This window comes from Neolamprologus multifasciatus, chromosome 12, assembly GCF_963576455.1.
Source record: "Neolamprologus multifasciatus chromosome 12, fNeoMul1.2, whole genome shotgun sequence".
NCBI classification, from domain to species: domain Eukaryota; kingdom Metazoa; phylum Chordata; class Actinopteri; order Cichliformes; family Cichlidae; genus Neolamprologus; species Neolamprologus multifasciatus.
The window spans coordinates 21,310,069-21,325,342 of NC_140450.1; the positions used below are offsets into that span (position 1 = coordinate 21,310,069).

At 40.0% G+C, this 15,274-nt stretch overlaps 1 protein-coding gene across 7 annotated transcripts in view; it reads right to left on the reverse strand.

Annotated features, from left to right (window-relative positions):
- Positions 1–14,829, reverse strand: part of mef2cb (myocyte enhancer factor 2cb) — a 66,207-nt gene extending 51,378 nt beyond the window's left edge. Inside the window, exons 1-3 of one of the 7 annotated variants that reach the window (XM_085179166.1) lie at positions 14,641–14,818; positions 14,491–14,549; positions 7,293–7,432 (exon numbers count right to left, since the gene is read on the reverse strand). The gene's annotated coding sequence lies outside the window, so the exon portion shown is untranslated. Of the gene's footprint in view, positions 1–7,292; positions 7,433–14,490 lie in introns of all 7 variants that reach the window. The other 6 variants (XM_085179171.1, XM_085179170.1, XM_085179167.1 and 3 more) reach the window with 6 other exon arrangements.
- Positions 14,830–15,274: the final 445 nt, after the last annotated feature.

The window sequence follows — 15,274 nt, forward strand, 5'->3', positions numbered from 1 at the left end:
CCAAATGCGTCCCACACCAAAGGAATATGGTGAAGGCGGGTGGGGGCATCTCTCTCTGAAATAATATTAGGGCGTAAGAAGTTGCTCCTAACTATTTACGGGTCAGGAGCAGGGTTTAATCAAAGAAAATGCCTTTGGCTGCAACATTTCCATAAACAGACAGGAAACACTTCTCTGACAAACTGGCTTCTAAAAAATCTGTCAGAAAAATTCTGGTTTCGCCACGTAATGGTTCAAGTCGGCATTACAGATGTCGTTACCTCTAAAACTGTCTGCGCAGTGCAGGAAAAGAAGAAGAAAAATTCTCTCAGGATTGAAAGTTGGGTAAGTCTTGTGCCAGTTTATAATGTGCCAGTTTATAAGCCTGAAAACTCTCATTTAACTCTCATTTGAACATTTAAGTCTTGATGTTGGAGGCTTTCAACCTAATTGGAATGATCTCATGTTTGGACAAAGAAACCCAAACTCTGCTCTACTCTAAATGTTTCTCTTTGTCTTATCATTCAGACTCCTCTGCTCCTGCACTCCTCCAGCCTTCTCGCCTCCCGGGCCTCTCTCTCTCTCCCTTTCCAAATATTTCAGACAGCAGGCCTCAAGTATGGTGAGGTGTTTTGGGTGTCTCTTTAGGTGGGCTGCAGCTGATGATATGATTGTGCGGTCAGCACTGCCGAGCACAGACCACCCAGCAGGCTGCTGCCGTAATAATGGCCAACAGGCCAGGCAGGAAACAGGAAACAGGATGAAGAAGGACAGGACATCCTGTTCATCTAGATCACTGTGTTAAACATGACATCACGAACGCATCAAGATCTTAACGGAGGGTTACCTGAGCGGAGGCCGAACACTTTGTCGGCGTGCTCTTAACTAACCTCTGCTCAAATAAATTTCCATCTGCGTTCTCTCTACGCGCGTATCTCTCTCTGTTTTCATGTGCATCTGTCTTCTCAGTTTGCCTTTTCAGCCCTCACATTGACACTGTTTTCCAGACTGCTCCATCATCGCAGACATCAAATCCTACCCTCTTCAGTGTGAGAATAAAGGAGAAAAAGAAAAACAAGCATTTTCATTTGAATATACACCAGCAACAACCTCACAAAACTCAGACGAAAGAAAGAAAAAAAAAACACGTACGCACACAAAAGCACAAAGATTCCAGTGCACGAATACACAGAGACAAGACGCAAAGTTGAAAACGCACACACACACACACACACACACACCTCCCAGACACACAGCACACACTGACAGACAAACACACAAAAGAAACAGCAAACACAAAGCACAGCACAGCCAGAAGTCTACTTTATGCAGAAATATTCTAAAGTGTGTTTTACAATACAATTAAACATCAAAGGCTGATATATTCCTCTGTGATCTTTAACACCCCAGTGAACAAACCCCACACACCCCCATCCACTTACAGCATACAGAGAAAGTTGCTGAACGTCACTGCTAATTACTAGATAGAGACAGAAGAATACTTTGCATCATTATGCAAAAACCAGGACATATTCAAATATATGCATTCAATCCACCAAAAAACCATTCAACGACTGCATTATTTACTTTTTGATTTGTGTGTGTGTGTGTGTGTGTGTGTGTGTGTGTGTGGTAAGTTTTATGAGTAATTGCAGCTCTTATGAGAAGATACACAGACAGTGCTCCTAAGGCAAAGATGCATTTGGATAAACATTTCTAACACGCACAACAGTTAGGACAATAAAAGCGAGATCTGCTGAAGACGAGTAAATAAACACATGGTGAGGTTGAGCCCTGCGTATTTCACTGGTACTATAAAACGTATGAAAAGAGAGAAAAAAAGAAAGAAAAAAGAGAAAAAAAGGAGACTATTCCTCCCATGCAGCAACTAGAGAACACCTGCCATGTGCAATAAACAGGAATACAAGAAGCCTTTAAGTTATTATAAAACATAAGCATTTTCATCTGCTTTTAAATTGGCAAGAAGAATTGTTTTCTCAACAAATGCCTTAATATTTCTGTTATTTATGCGAGGCAAATTTTACTACACACACAGCCTGCACTTTATTGCGTTACATATGCTGCTAAACCAATTAAACTTTTCACATGCGGGACACACAAGGTCGTCTCTCAGCATTTTAAGACGTTTTCTTACGTTATGAAGCATTGCATGTGAGGTAAATACAAATGTCGACATCTGAGTCTTATATCAGCCTCTCATTTGAGCCAAAGGGCATGAAGTCCACTTAAGAGCTCTTCAATATCTACCTCACGATCTTGCCAACCGGCAATCTGCAAATTAATGTTTTACTGATGTTTAACTGAGTAAACTCTGCAAACTTCTTCCAAAATATTTGAAGCCATTAGTGAAAAAAAACAAAAACTTTAAAGCACAGCTAAAGGGGCTTTTAAACTGTTTGCTTAAACATAAATACATTGGTTGTCTCCATTAAGGAAAAATGTTTTCATAGATCTGGTTTTCCATAAGGTGGGGATCTTTGAAATGTGCCTCTTGTACAGTATTAAATGTCTATGTGAGCAGAGATCAGGGAGCACAGTGGTATAGTTTACACCTTTTCCCCCCCTGAAGATGGAAACTTGGTAGCAGGAATAGAAGTTACCACCAGTAAAACTAATTTATGGGTGTTAAATTACACATTTAGAAGCAATATATTAGGCATTTCAAATGACAAATATTTGCTAATTATGCTGATTTTGTTGCAGTGCCTTGAAAACACATGGCATTAACCTGACCGTGGCATACAATGTGTTCCCTTCCTTCACTTAACTAAAGCTTTACTGAGCCCCTGGCGTACAGCAAAGTGCCCTGACAATCGGCTCAATGCCCTGGCCAATCACAGAGACACGTGACCTTCTAATCCCTCTCTGTGAGAAGGGTAAGAGTGTGTTGTCGCTGTTGGTTTTGTGAATCAGCGCCTAAAGTCCCAAATGATTTGTCAAGATGGAGAGGTCTTAAGAGAATAAGAGAAACAAAAGCAGCGCAGGCCAAATAGTGTGGGTGTTGATGCATGTGTGTAAAAGTGTGTGAGTAAGGAGGGAGAGCAAGAGAGAGAAAGGAGACAGAACATGCTTTTGTGCACCTGTGTGTGTTTGCGCACGACTGCATACAAGTGTCCGTGTGTGTGTGTGTGTGTGTGTGTGTCCGTGTGTGTGTAGAGGGTCTCTTAGATTACAGAGCTTGGCTGACAGACTTCTCAGTGTGTAATCGTGGGTCCACATGCAAGTGCTCACCTTCCTCTGAGCGGATTAACCTATCGCTAAATCCCAAGAGAGCAACAGGCCAGACAGGCCACACAGAACAACTTCATTGACGATAGTCAGAAAAGGAAAGCCACACTTATGATGTTGTTTTCTAAAAAAAATATATATATAAATGAATGCACTCTGACTATTTTAAGACTAAAAAGTTCACACAAAAGTTTAATAAAGGGTTACTGGACAACTGGACACCACGTTCCCTTCAGAAGTTCTTAAAAATCTTAAAAATTACATACGCCTTAAAACACGGAGCATCTCTCTTTTTTTCTGAAAGTGAACTGAGAATTGCAGTCAAGCGGTACGCAGTGTGTTTTAAACGCACACATTAAATAAGCTGGTATACAGCTACACACAGAAACACTTTTACCATTCTGTAAGTGCCTTAAAATACCTCATTTACATAGCTGTTATTTTAAAATTAATTTAATAGTTTAATGAATCTCAAAATATTCTCTAAAAGTTACATTAATTATATTTAATTTCAAGCAGTTATCACTATATTAAAGCCCTGTTCATTTCTTACTTTTTTATATTATTTATTTCACAGACAAAACTGTGTTTCAGCTTAAGAACTAATTCAGCCCAATATAAGTAAAGAGATAAACGTTTATCCTCACATTAAGCATACGTTTTTTTGTCCACAGCCAACTCAATCCCAAAATCTATCTAAATGAAAATGAAATGTATAATAGTAATTTTAAATGTCACTGCAAGCCCGAGTTTCTCTGCACATTACATGGTGGGCCTCGTGTCCGCACACTTTAAGTGTAAAACAAAGAATCCATTTTTAGCTCCAAAGCTGAAACCTGAGAAAAGTTGCCACAAGTTAATTGTAGCCTCGTGATTTTTCCTCTCATCGCAACAGGTTTAGTTGAGCAACGTGAGGCTTAACCAAACTCGCAATATGAATTTAATCATACTTGCTCTCTTGTAATAAGTCAGTCTCAGTCACAGAGGCACAGAGAAGAAATTATAGTTGAGCCTGAACAGCCAAACCTCCTCTAAAACACTGATTTACAGCACAGTCCGCCGTGTCGCTCATCTACATAAATTTACATCCAAATAAGTCTAAAAAAATGTTTTCCCCTGTATTTCAGCGATGATATGATTAGCTATTTATTTAATAATTATCAAAGCTTCCTACATAATATACCGGTTTAAAGTTTAGCACGGCATAATTGCCATCAGTTCACCTCAGTTTAGAACGTTTATTTCGTGCGCAAAGAATATCCACAAACTAGGATCACTGTTTCCCTAATCTGTTGCTTTGATGGAAATCTGAAATGTAAAAACTTGTGCATCTCCTTTTGCCTTTATAATTTTGTTTGAGGTAGACTGAACGCTACATTTTACAACCCAGATGTAACTTTTCATATGCCACCCTGCCCAAAGGCGCATAAAGAGGGCATAAAGTATAGTGTTAATGTGACCAGCCTGTTCATTGGCTTCGGGACTGTGCGCCTGCATGTGGACGCGAGAAAGCTGCACAAGGTCGACACAGCAGTGACACCTAAAATCACCACACGGATCTCCTAATACACCATAACCAGTGATTTGATGTCGCTCGGTAACTATATTACATTGCTGTTACCGGCACGAGTCGAAAGGGGGTCACAACAAATCAATACACGCAGTTGCTGTACTTTGTCAGGGGAGACAACGCGCATCAAACTAGACCCTCAAGTTTCCCCTTACGGAACATTTCAAATAAAATAAATAATATATTTTTTAAGAACCATACGATAGAGTGAGGTGTTTGCCAGTGAGTGCCAAGTGGTGCAAGTGCGGTACTTACTTTATCTGAAATCTTGTCCCGAGTGAAGCGAGAGAAGGCTACAACAAGCGGTCCGCCGGGTGTTTGGTCCGGCCGTTTGACAGGAAGGTTGGAGCCGCTGCTTGATGGGGGACGGAGTTCGCCGAGACGCACTTAAAATCCAGGAGCGCAACTAAGCAGGAGGACGGCGCCGAGAGGGAAAAAAAAGTAACCTACAATACGTGGTATGAGTCCCTATAATGTCAGAGAAAACTACCCCTCTCTCTCTCTCTCTCTCCTCTCTCTCTCTCTCTCTCTGATCCGACAGAGCTCGCTCAGGAGGCGCTGAGGACGCACCGTCTGGTCTGCTAGTGCGTAGTACCGGTGAGCGGCGGTGTTGGAGGTGGTGCCGGTATTAGTACTGGACGTCTGAAGCTTAATAGTGATGTTGCGAAGCTGTTTCTGTTCCTCCCCACAATCCCGACCAAGTCTTTCCCTAAACCTTCTGCTCTCCTGCGTGAAGAAATAATCGATTTTTTTTTTCTCTCTACCCCCTTTTCTTTTTTTTTTTAAACTCCTGAAAGGGGGCGGTCTCACATTTCCCAACTCCACTTTAATAAACGAGGCGAGGCTCTTAACGCTTTATTATCGCGCCAGGCCCGACAGAGTGGACACAATTAGTGCTGAGAGAGGACCGCTAGAGGAGGAGGAGGATGATGAAGATGGGGCACGTGTTCTTTAACTAATGATGTCACGGAGAGCACCCCGAGGTCCGCAGGCGACAGCATGCGATGAAACCCGTACCGCGAAAGTTGTGTTTCGCTCAGGCAGGTTAAGTTTTCAGCCTCTTGTTTCACATCAGATACCAAGTACAGTTAAGTTAAGTTAAGTCTGTCGTAGCAAGAAGCAAAACACTTCAACTGTTTCAGCACCTTTAGTTTTTAGGTTTTTTTTTTAGAAAATACTTAAAAAAAGACTCACAATTTTCTACAAACACACACTCACAGATGATCCAACATCACTCATTATTTTAACAATAAGAGTTTAAGATTAATTATCACATTAAATGACATGATTCTTCCCTCAATGCGATTTCGCTGGAAAAGTAGGAGCAACTTTAGCAACTCCCGAATAATGCCATTTTCTAATTCTCAACAATTCCTTGGATGTCTGCTCTGCCTCCTTTCTCAGACGCTGCAACACTTTTGCACATCCTGCACCCCGCCAATCATTCTTAGGGACCCAGCTATCTCCTACAGATAAGCCCTGACAGAGACAGTAAGCATTGGGGAATTGCCAAGCCTTTATCCGTCCAACCAAATGATTTCAAAACATCCACTCTATTAGTGTGAAGATAACAATTAGAACAGCAAGTTTGCCACTTCAGATAAGACACAGACAGGCAGTGCATTGGCTCTCTGTACAGAGATGTATACCAGATAGGCCTCATAATACCAGAGTTCTATTATACTCACATTATATGGGTGCTGTATCACGGTTTTAGGATTTTTAATGGCTGCCCTGAATGGAGCTTGTTACGCTACAATACACCGTTAGGCCCAATTGTTGACTTTATATCAATTTAACATTGAAAAAAGGGAAAACATTATCACAGGCTTTCAAAAGTTCCTTTCATCCTGATAATTTTAACAAACCAAAAAAAAAAACCCCAAAGAAAAACACTTATGGTCTATATACAGTTAAACAACAAACCCCTTTCTCTTTATTAGCTTTGCACTGTAAAAGCAATACAGACTGCGTGTTGTGTAAATAGACACCGAGTGACTCCATAATCTTCCCCTTCCCTTTTGAAGTTCACCTACGATGCATAAGCTATGCACACAGTCAGCCACCCAGTCAATCAGTTATTCAGTCAGTGAGGGTAGGAAATGGTAAGACATCAGGTAATAAATAAATCAAGCTGGCTAATCTGCTTGACGGGTGAACATTACAGCCTGTAACCGAAGCCGCTGGTGTCTGATGACTCTGAATGCCACCTTCACATCACCTGACCCTTTAATCTTTAATAGCATTTCCTCTGGTCCCTAGACCTCCATAATAATCAATAAGGTGCTGTTGGACACAGCAGGTTCATAAACGCGACACGGCAGATATCAACGGCGTTACATGTCAGCATGTATGAAACGGCGAGTTCACAGAGTCACAGTTTCAACAGACGTGATTTCCTCCTTTCAGACTTCTTCTGGTGCTCGCACCTGACAGTTGCAGTAAGTCTCCAAAATATATGGATAGCTGTGGGTGCTTATGTGATTGTACATACCACATGCAGTGTTCCTTCTACTTCTTCTTCTTCTTCTGTTCGTGCCCTCCCTCTTGTAGCTTTCTATGCTGTTTGCGAGAAGTTCACTGAAGAGGTCCTTTCAGTGTTCCCAGTGCTTGAGGTCGTCATTTGGTTAGCACCTGAGAGGAGAAGCAAAGTAGGCAGGCACGGTGAGAAGAAGAGTGAACCTGCCAGTGAAGTGCTTACTGCTTCTGTGTAAGAGTAGGTACGTGCACATAGTGTGCAAAGATCTATGTTAACATCTGTGTAACGTGTGTGTGTGTGTGTGTATGATAGCCATGTGAAACACAGAGAAAAAAATGGGGGGATGTGGAATACATTTGAATGGTGAAAAATCATTAAATGAGGCAAACACTGGCTCATGCTTATTCATAAATGACTGACTTGTCTACGGGGATAAACCTATGGTGAAACCATACTAACAGCCTCCCTCAGTTCTCATACATTTAATGCAAAATAGGGAAGACCTGCTGTATATTTTGCTCTTGAGACTACTGAGCACAGGGCTAAGGCTAAATATCCATATCTATATGTATTATATACAGCATTATAACCAGGCTGATATTAATCCACATTGCAGAGCTGAAGATGTGCCACATTGTGCTATTAAAACTGATAAATTTAGAGTTAGTTACACAATGACTGTGTGCAAATAAGCAGAGCGTAAGTTAAATATTATATGTTTTGGCATTTGTGTTATCTTAAGACAAACTATTTTCTCATTAATCAAAATGAGCGAAATTATTAGTTTCTTGCCATCTGAAACTTTCCCAGACCTACTCATTAGCCATTGTCCCTCCCTCCTACATGCAATCCTGAACTTGTGTTCTGAGGAGTGTGTTTGCGAGTGTGTTGGAGTGTGGGTTGACAGTCTCATCAAAGCCTGGTGGAGGAAAAAAAATCAGTTTAAGAGTTTGCCAAACAATTATGTAATTTCAAAATATGTCACAGTGTGCATAAACACACACTTTAGGCTTTCGGGTAAATTCAGTTTCGTGAGGTTTGGCTTCAGCTGTGCATAAAAAGTGAAACAGGGGAAACTGCGACTGGATCTTAAGTCAAACATATAAGTGCGGTTTGCTGATATTGATCTTGGTTGGATTGTTTCTTAAGCCTCTCCTGGCAGCCACTTCACAGCATGTGTCACACGCACGCACCGAACGCACACGTGCAGAACAGCTTGCCTAAAAATGTATGTGTGCGCGCACGCCCGTTTGTTTTTGGTAACAGAGGGAGAAAGAAAGAAATGCCTCTCTCAAGCAAAAGATAAACACAAACACATTTCCAGGGCAAACAAGAACAGCCCGGGCTCAGTGCAATCTGTTGTCGATCATGCTCACGTGAAAACACAATCTGCCTGTCACAGTAGATGATGTTGTCAAGCGCTCTGCCTCACTGCTCCTGAGAATTAGCCAGCGATTACAGAAGCACTACGAAACACGCAGAATATTTGTTGTATGTCGGATATGTCTGAAGATGCTTGCAGCTTTATTTGGTATTTACCGCTTTCTCTTCCTGCACTCGTTCCCTAATGAATTTTAGACACGTTTGTTTTTTTGACAATAGATTGATGCTACATGATGTGACGACCAAAGGCTTCACAGAAAGCACAGAAAGACCTGCAGGCCAATTTAACTCACATGCTCAGCTGGGAATCCATAGATCTCACTTTTGCAGGTGGAGATGTCTTATGGGTGTTTCAAGGGCAATCACAGCAATATTTTTTGACTCGGTATATAATGCTAAAAATTCAATGCATATTTATTAAAAATGATATATTTTTTTTATTATTCTTATTCAGCCTTATTGAAATGCATCACATATTATGTATCATTATAGTTAAGGTTAGGGCAAACCTAGATTGATTAAAGAAATTTGGAAAAACAAAACAAAACTGTATAATAATTAAAACGTTATTCATAATTGTGAATCATTTTCACGTGCTATGTGTATGTAACGTGACAGTATACATTCAAGAGCACAAATATCGAGGAATGCACAACATGATCCGTTATTTTATACAATTATTAAACTATAACGTCATTCATTCTTTGTTCATTTGAACTCCTAGTATCTAAGCCATACAGTTCTCACTCAGCCTCAACATCTGGGCTCTGTTCTCAGGAAAAACACACCTGCTTTAGAAAATGAGAGACATTCCCCCGCTGATCTGTGTTTGGTCTTTGGGTAAGTCATCTAAAGCGTGGTATTATAAATAATTTGAAGCTCCTTATTAATAAGTATTATAATGAAACTCACAGGGCAATATCATCAGTAATTATAGTCGAAGGAATTGTACTACAGTACTTTATAATTAAGGGAGCAAAGGTTAGAAAATCAGGTTTAATTAACTGAAATCATATTTCTCCTTGTTATAATATATATAAAACAAAGAGAGTCATATAACCATGAGGAAGTATTTATTTGCACTTACGAATGTTTTTTTTTAAATATGTGAACATGCAATTCAGCTATTAGGCAATATCTCCTTGTTCATTTTATTTCTGAAAGAAAGCAGCGACGCAGTTCTGCCTTAACTTGGCACTCATGCCTCGAGGTATTTTGCCTCTGCAAGAATCAGTTGTATGCAAATGTAAAAAGACTTGATCAAGATACACATATCATATAGTCATTTCATCTACATCATAACTTTATGTCACTATTGTATCACTTTACAAGAAAACTGATTTTTAAAAACTGTTGTGTCAAATATTTCTACATCCTGTAGTTTTACTTGTTATATCTTGAAATGTAATAAATAACAAGAGAAGTGACCTGCTATATTTCAGTGAAACTGTATACGGTTTTAATTTTAATAACACATTTTTTTTCTACCATGTGGCTACATCTTTAATAAGATCTATCATCCAAAACTGCAATGGCTATATAACAAGCCCTTAACAAGCAGTGTCAGTCAGAGACAGCTCGGGTGATTTGCATGTGTTGCGTTTAACCAACACTATTCTGTCTGTACACCTTTCCTGCATTATGGATGAGGCACAAGCTGAACAACAAATTCTCCCTTTGTTCTTCTTGATTCTCTGGTTACATCACAGGAAAAGCTCCATGGTCCTGTCTGTGACTGCACCGGCACACTGAGACACAGCGATGCTGGGCGCGCTGTTAATCAGACCTGTTGCTTCTTCGCTTTGTTATATCGCATCTACATGGGCTTTTCCAACACGCAGAGACACAGACCACAAAGCAAGCACGTCTTCCACATATTTAATTCGAAGAACTAACCGTGCCACCTGTCGAATGGATGATAATAAATAATTTCAATAAGATGATCACATTGGGAAGAAAATAAAAATAGCTCACGTCGACTACAGAGGTGATTATTCAGCCTTGATACCTGCAAATTGACTGCCAGCTTCTTTTATTTACAATCAAAATGCTTTAATGTCACATATATCATTAATGTGACAGGTACCATCAGTGTGTGCCATCTGCTATATATGAACAACACAGTGTACAGGCACTGCAATTAAGTGTGCTGCCTGCAGGGGAGGTCTGCACCCTTCTTAGGGGAATGGAGAGGTTTAGCACAGGGGTTAACTGGTGTTCTCTGTGCCCCAAAGTTTAACCAACTTTTTACCCTAAACTACTTCAACACGGTCGCCTGTTTAGGCATTTTAGCCAAGTATTTTTTTAAACAAATATTAAATATCTCTAACCGCTATCCCACAAATATTTTAATTGTTTTTCATTTACTTCCTTCATTATTCTAATCCCTGATGGTTTTTTCTCTCCCTCCTCCTCCTCTCCCCGTGTCTTCTTTGTGCTTAACTGCCACGCTTACTGTCTGTATATCAAGGGCTCAAAGTTCTCTTTGTCTCCAGCAGATTGCTTCGCGAGAGGGAGGAAAAAGAAACTCACTTTCTGCTAATGATTTTTCCTCATTTTGAATGGTTGGAAAGTAATTCCCTATGAACTGCTCCAACAAAGGCACAGTTATTCCATTGTTCTTGCTGCCCTTTCTCTAATTGTGCCTATAAAAGAGAGATGCCAGTGATACTTGTTTTTTTATGTCTCAGTTCAAGGGGTGCCCACCGGTGTTTCCTGAAGTGGTGCAAAAGCTGTTTCTGAAACAACATTATTAGTGTTAAATGTGCGGCAGTGGAACAGAGCCCACGTCTGAGCAAAGTGCCATGATCAACATGTCAAAGAAGAAATGCGGACTTAAATTACAGCTGAAGTTTGGCTCTGTTATGTATTTGTAAATAATATTGAGCGTAACATGTGATGGGAGACAGCTGTTTCTTTCTTATTTAACCATCAACTATGGTTTCTTTAAACCACATCCATGATCGCTCCCTGAACTTACGCGCATTTTAGAAAGGAACTGGCAAAACTTGTTCTGCTGACAAAGGAGGCAAATCAGAAAGCATTAATACGGGTCACTGGCATTGGTGGTTTAATTAGAGGCAGCAGATGCAATATAGGTGCATGCTGAGCAATGAAAGTAGTTTTTAATACTGAAGAATAAGTAAAGTTACATTATTTTTAACAGAATATTACAATATAAAGAATAATATAAAGATGATCGTTTGTAAAAAGTTGCACTTGCACTTCCTGAATAACCAAAACCAGCTGCAATGCATCCAACTATAGCACGAAAGTCTGCAGTTAGCTTTGTTTTGATTTCCCATAATAACTATTACACAGCAAAAGTCCCTCCTGCAGCTGTTGACCTCAGCCAATTCTCTTGACAATTAACAATCATTCAGCATGGCTCTGCAACTTCTCCCACACTCTCACCAAGCAGCTGATAGTGTCTCACTGAAAAGAAAAGCAACTAGAGTGGAATACGTTATGTATCTAAACGAGGATTTCCCAGCTCAGATGTATGATAGCGAGGCCGACCATCGGCGCAGACCTGTGTTACACAGTAGAGCTTGGCAGACGAGCGGCGATGTCTAAAGCTCTTTGTGCCTCCAGGATCACCCCCCAACTCATTCTTATTCAGACATGATCAGAGGAGAGGCAGGCAACTGAGATTAGCTGCAGATCAAAAGAGCTGCCTAGCGCCAGCGCTCGTGTTTTGTAGATTTAGGCGGCCCGGGCACACAAGCATTGTATCGTGGCGGCGGAGCGTCATACTGTTTTCTGGCCTCGACAGTGCTCAGGGGGTTAGAAGGAAACAGAGTTTTTAAACAGAAGGATGGACCGCTGCTGGAAGTCTTCCAAAATTAAATAATAAAGATAATAAAAAGGGGAATGAAAAGGAAAAAAAATAAGAGCAGAATTACTACGCTGTTACTGTAAGCCATTACAGAACCAAGGTACTTCATGCATCGCAATTGAAATCACTCCCATATGTGTAATTGGTCTTGGTTCAGTTCTAATTTGTTTTAAAAATGAAATGCACTTTCTACAGTAACATAGTTTCAGTAACTCGGGAGCATCTGGATCAGTGGTGCCACAAAATAACCATGGAAACTAAATACCACCAATGCTTTCTGTCAGCAGAAGCTACACAGTAACAACAAATCAGCAAATTACTTCTACAGTGTATCTTAACGTTCCCTCTAATTTATAAAAGACACTGTGACACAGTGGAAACCACAAAATGCATATCTGCATTGAATTACCTTCCACTTAACACCAGACAAAGTGAAACACTGAAACTAAAAGCTACATTTTTATGGAAAATTTGTGCTCGTATTATCACTGACCAAACTTTGACATTCACATTTAAGACATTACCATTTAAGTTAAAAATGTATTAATAATTATAATTTACTTACTATTCATACAACATAAAAAACAAACAAAACAAAACAAAAAACTGGAAGCAACAATGAAACCAATAGCTGACTTGGAAGGTGGAAAGACAGGATGAGGTGAGTTTCAAAGGCAGAGAGGCAACTGCACAAGAGTGCTCACCACCCTACAGAGAAAGAAAACAGTGCGTTTCCTCAACTCCGCTGACCATCAAAGCCATGGAATTCAGGGGCAGAGAAGCAGTAAAGTAAGGACTGCACTGTTCCTGTAAACTGGGTCAAAGTTTCTACTGTTCTGCTTTTTGGGTGAATAATATGACATGTGTGCATGTGTACTTCTCAAGTTTAGATGTAGATTAAAAATGAAAAATAAAACTGTTTTACTTTTAAAGTAGGAGTATAATAAAGTTTTATATCCACTGTCTGTGTCAACAGTTGACTTAGTAACGATTTTAATAACTAGTCTAAAATACCCTGAACTTCAAATTTAAAGATATGAAATTCAGAAGCATCAACAAATTTAAATCTAATGTGGAAACAAACTTAAAAAATAAAACCCTTTTACGCAGTTGGGGACAAATGACATATTCTTACATCCCCTGGTGAAGAATAGTCCCCTTTCTGTCAATCAAAAGTTTGTCCAGTATGTCTTCATTAGACACCAAAATGGGAAACACACGTTTCATCTGAAGTATGTATTTGCATCTAGTGCAGCCACCTTGAGGGAATGAGTCATTTCTAAAGCAAACAACACTTTAAGGCCACGCTCTTTCTTTCACTGATAATTCCAGATCGTGCAATGAGATGTTCTAAGCAATTACCCATAACGGTACAAGTAACCTAAACTGACTGTGAAGAATTAGAAACAGAGAAACAGCACAATATAAAGTTCCACTTTACTGACTTTAACCATTTTTCTTGCCTTGGAGACATAAAAATGTACACTCTTAAAACTAAACACAAACACACACTTCCAGGAGCCTCAATCAGCTATTCCCCAAGTGCTCAACAGAGGTGATTGGCACCAGCTGGGACCTCGCTCCTCCTACAACACTGTTTGAGATTTTTTCTCTTTTTTTTCTTTTTGGTGTCTTTCTACTTTTTCAGGAGCAGGAAAATCTAAATGTAAACAGCAGTTAAGTAGATATTCTAGCCTTGTTCATACTGGTATAGGCACTTCTGTGTTGGGTTACATGACAAAGACATCATTCACTAAATCCTGCGAAGCTATAATGAAACAATTAGGCAATGCGGCTGCAAAATAAATTTCAGAATGGTTTAAATTGTGCAGATCAGATATCCAAATTATGGCTTAATCTGTTAAACATGTCATGACCTGCTGTGCAAAGTGTTTGAAGTTCTGACAGAGACAAGTTTTCCACTAAGAGAATGAGATTCAGACTAGAGGGTGGAAAAAAAAAAAGTGGAATAGGTGTAATTTATAAACTCACCCGTGCCTTTTCTCTGCTTCTCCAGGAAGCTACACCCTCCAGCACCAGCTGAGGCCCGACTGAATCAAACAGGTAAAAAAAAGTTGAAAAAGAGAAAAAAACAAACAAACGTGATAATGGATAAAAAGAAAACAAAAGGCCACAAATGACCTTAAATAGATGTCCTGCATGTAATAAAGCCAGACCAGCTGGCTTTGAATAGAACCCCCAATTTGGGTTGTCTGTTTGCCCCCAGTCTCTGACTGAACTGAAACCAGGTCCGGTTCTTTCCAACCATCTCTACCACCCCTACCCCTCTATCCCAGCTGAATCCACCTGCCCCTATCACTCTTGGGTAAATATAGCCTTCTGAGGGATCAGTGTCACCCCCCAACCCCCATTTCCCCTGATGCATACACATGCCCCAGACCTTTGTCAGCACTGGCATATAAGCCCTACCAAGAATGCTGCCACCTCCACAGTGGCAAAAAAAGACTCCCCTTTTTGCCCCTTCACATATCCACAGTTCTGCTGCACACAAACTTCCAATATCCTCTTTTAATCTTTCTTAAAAGTAAGCGTATATATACATATACAGTATAACTTTACATAACAAATACTCCTACTCTTTGCATAACCAATCTGTGTAATTGTGCAAATAAATGAGCCAGTGGAAGAGATTTGTCAGCATTGATAGCATCTTGTCCAATGTCAAAATACCAGGTGCAGTGGTATACACCTATAATTTCATAATTATAAGCTAATTTAGCTGAGTTTATCTATGACTAAAATCTACCTACAGTCT